Genomic DNA, 4,637 nt, shown 5'->3' with positions numbered 1-4,637 from the left:
GGGAGGGGAGCTGTTGCATTGTGGTAAACTGTGGTCAATGACATGAGACAAAGTATATGTGAACTGCTATATGGAAAATGAATTTGCTCTGTAAATCTTCACCCAAAACACCCACCCACCCACCCACACACACACACACACACAAAGAATAGACTCAGTAACAGTGGGGTTTGGTAGATTTTAAAGACACAGAACTTCTGAAAGGAAACATAGGTGAAGTTGTACTTTCAAAATTTTCAAAACTTTTTTTTAATAGTCTTGACACTTGGAAAGAGTCTTAGCTGGATTTAAAAGTCTTTGAGTCACAGATTATTTTCTTGAGTTCCTTGAAAATGTTGCTGCATTGTTGTCTTGCTGTTGTTCTTGAGAAATCTTGTGCTAATTAATTCCCTTACTTTCACAGGCCATAGATGTTTTTTGAATAAATAATAACAACAATAATAATTTAAAGCCAAAGACGAGGAAATTGAAGATTTGTACCAACTTCTGCAGTCTGAAATTGACCAAACATGCAATCAGGATGTGCTGATTATCACTGGTGACTGGAATGCAAAAGCTGGAAACAAAGACAAATCACCAGTAACTGGAAAATTTGCCCTTGGAGACAGAAATAGTGCTGGAGGTCGCATGATAGAATTTTGCAAGACCAACGACTTATTCATTGCAAATACCTTTTTTCAACAACATAAACGGGGGCTATTCACGTGGACTTCACTGGATGGAGTACACAGGAATCAGATTGACTACATCTGTGGCAAGAGGCAATGGAAAAGCTCAGTATCTTCAGCCAAAACAAGGCCAGGAGCTGATTGTGGAACAGATCATCAAATGTTCATATGCAAGTTCAACTTGAAGTTAAAGACAATTAAAACAAGTACATGAGAGCCAAAATATGACCTTGAATATATCCCTCCTGGATTTAGAGACCATTTAAAGAACAGATTGGATGCACTGAACACCAATGACTGAAAACCAGAGGAATTGTGGGATGACATCAAGAGCATCATCCATGAAGAAAGCGAAAGGTCATTAAAAAGACAGGAAAGGAAGAGAAGGCCAAAATCGATGTCAGAAGGGACTCTGAAATTTGCCCTTGAACGGAGAGTAGCTAATCAAATGGAAGAAATGACAAGATAAAAGAGCTGAACAGAAGATTTCAAAGAGCAGCTTGATAAGACAAAGTCAATTATTATAATGAAATGGGCAAAGACATGGGGTTGGAAATCCAAAAGGGAAGAACACGGTTGCCATTTCTCAAGCTGAAAGAACTGAAAAGGAAATTTAAGCCTTGAGTTGCAATATTGAAAGATTCTATGGGCAAAATGGGTGCCTAAGGCACTTGACTGCTAACCAGAAGGCTGGCGGTTCAAACCCACCAGCCACTTCTCGGAAGGAAGATGGGGCAATCTACTTCCATGGTGATACTGCCTCAGAAAACCAAGGAGGGGTTGCTATGAGTCAGGTCCAACTTGACAGCACATAACAACAACAATGGGCAAAATATTGAATGATGCAGGAAACATCAAAAAAAGATGGAAGGAATACACAGAGTCACTGTACCAAAAATACTTGGTTGATTTCATCCATTTCCGGAGGTGACATATGATCAAGAACCAATGGTATTGAAGGAAGAAGTCAAAGCTTCACTGAGGGAAGTGGTGAAAAACAAGGCTCCAGGAATTGATGGAATACCCATTGAGATGTTTCAACAAACAGATGCCGCATCAGAGGCACTCACTCGGCTATGCCAGGAGATTTGGAAGACAACTACCTGGTCAACTGACTGGAAAAGACCCATATTCATACCCATTCCAAAGAAAGGTGATCCCACAGAATGTGGAATTATTGAACAATATCATTAATATTGCATGCAAGTAAAATCTTACTGAAGATAATTCAAAGATGGTTGCAGCAGTATATTGACAGAGAATTTCCAGAAATGCAAGCTGGATTCAGAAGAGGATGTGGAATGAGGGATATCATTGCTGATGTCAGGTGGATCTTGGCTCAAAGCAGAGAATACCAGAAAGATGTTTACTTGTGTTTTACTGACTATGCAAAAACATTTGATTGTGTGGATCATAACAAATTGTGGATAACATTGAGAAGAATGGGAATTCCAGAACACTTAATTGTGCTCATGAGAAACCTGTACATAGACCAGGAGGCTGTCGTTCAGACAGAACAAGGGGACACTACATGGTTTAAAATCAAGAAGGAAGTGCATCAAGATTGTATCCTTTCACCACACTTATTCAATCCATATGCTGAACAAATAATCCGAGAAGCTGGACTATACGAAGAAGAATGTGGCATCAGGGTTGGAGGAAGACACATTTTAACAACCTACGTTATGCAGACAACACAACTTTGCTCACTGAAAGTGAAGATGACTTGAAACACTTACTGATGAAGATTGAAGACTACAATCTGCAGTATGGATTACATCTCAATATAAAGAAAACAAAAATCCTTACAATGGGACCAATAAGCAGCATCATGATAAGTGGAGAAAAGATTGAAGTTGTCAAAGACTTCGTATTACTTGCTTCTACAATCAACAGCAATGGAAGCAGCAGTCAAGATATCAGATGTCATATAACATTGGGAAAATTGGCCACAAAGGACCTCTTTCAAGTGCTGAAGAGCAAAGATGTTTCCTTGAAGACTAAGGTGCACCTGATACAAGCCATGGTATTTTCAGTTGCCTCACATGCATGTGAGAGCTGGACAGTGAATGATGAAGACCGAAGAAGAGTCGATGCTTTTGAGTTGTGTTGGCAAAGAATACTGATAGTACCATGGACTGCTAAAGAACTAACAGATCTGTCCTGGAAGAAGTGCAGCTGGAATGCTCCTTGGAAGCAAGAATGGCCAAACTTTGTCTCTCCTACTTTGGTCTGTTGTCAGAAGGGACCATTCCCTGGAGAAGGATATCATGCTTGGTAAAGTGGAGGGACAATGAAAAAGGGGAAGGCCCTCAACGAGATGGACTGACACAGTGGCTGCAACAATGGGCTCAGGTATAATAAGGATCATGGCACTGGCACAAGATCAGGCAGTGTTTGTTCTGCTGTACATAGAGTCACTGTGAGTCGGAGATGGCTTAATAGCACCTAACAACGGCAACACAATCTTTCTGGCTGGAGCTCCAAGTATTTTATGTTTCACTAGAACATGTATCAACATTGACCATTCCAGGTCACTTCCTAGGTACACGGTCAGACTTTTCAATAAGCAGACTCATGTTTTCTCTTCTTTGCAGAACCTTTATTGTACTACAGTTTTAAATATTAGCTCTGTTCCCTTATTTTATTTTTATTCTTCAGAGACTCCATCACATGTATGTTGTACCTTCGCTGCCTGTTGTCCACTTCTATCACTCTTTCTCTGATTCTTTTTCTTGTGTTATTTTTTTTAAACATCTCATTTTCATTTTCTTGCTTGTTTTCCTGACTTAATGCCCATTACTAAACATCCATTCAACTCTGTTCTCTCTTGGCCCCTTATAATTTCTTCCTGAATTTCTTCCCTGGATTTGATCACCTTCTGTTGCATTTATTCCCATTCTTTGACCCATTTATACTCTTGGTTTTAGAATTACTTATTGTAGGTATATTTAATATCTCCAAATGCTCATTGGGGAATATCTAGTTTAGCTTTGAGTGTTCTGTTGGTTTTCTTCTGCTTTATGCCTACTTTTCAGGGAAGAATCTTCAGCAGCTGAAATAATTTGATTTGCATTTTCCATTTTGTTATTACAGTAGCTTTGTATAAAATGAACACATATCTCTCATCCTCACCCCCAACTTCCTGCTTGTGGCCGGGAGGAACTGTGTTCTCACTGGCAGGCTGATAGGGCATTCCTCATGGGGCCTCCCAGACGGGGCCTTAACACACTGCATGCAGCTTGATTGTATTCCCATGGTCCTAACCAGTGAGTTGAGATCAGAATTGTAGGTAGAATATCAAGTGTTGTCTCAATCTCCAAGCAGACTCTAAAAACAGGCTGGAACCCATGATGAAGCTGACTCTGTGGAACAGGCTTTGGTTCTGTGAGATAAAATGCAACCTGAGAAGTGAATTTAAGTACAAAGATTCAGGAGGTGCCTTAGTTAACCAGCACTGCTGTGACACAAATACTACAAATTGGTGTTGTTTTTTTTAAATTGTGATTTGGGTGAAGATTTACAGAGCAAATTCACTTTCCATACAGGAGTTCACATATACTTTGTCTCATGTCATTGACCACAGTTTACCACAATGCAACAGCTCCCCTCCCACTTCCTCCCCATAGTCACCTCTTCCCAGTGTCCATCCCTCCATACTCTCCTGCCCCCTGAGCTATCTCCCTGTGCATAAGCAGCCCTTCCTTCCTTCTCCCATGATTGTTCTCTCCAGGGCGTGTGTCTACTTGAGGTAAATGTTTAATCACATGCCTGTACTTTTTTTGGCTGGAAACCACAGGTGTGGGTTCAATTCCAGACCTGGAGGGCAGCTAGGGGCCATAGTCTCAGTGGTTACACCAGGCTCTATTGGACCAGCAAACCTGGTCCCCACCATCTTTTTTTTTTTTTTTTCAAATTGGTGGTTTTAAAGAACAGAAATCTATCTTCCACGATTCTGAAGTCTGAATC

Source organism: Orycteropus afer, unplaced genomic scaffold (assembly GCF_000298275.1).
Source record: "Orycteropus afer afer isolate SDZICR_OR568_19922 unplaced genomic scaffold, OryAfe1.0 scaffold00384, whole genome shotgun sequence".
In the NCBI taxonomy this organism is placed as follows: domain Eukaryota; kingdom Metazoa; phylum Chordata; class Mammalia; order Tubulidentata; family Orycteropodidae; genus Orycteropus; species Orycteropus afer.
The sequence above is the reverse complement of the archived record's forward strand: the minus strand, read 5'-3'. Positions refer to the sequence as shown.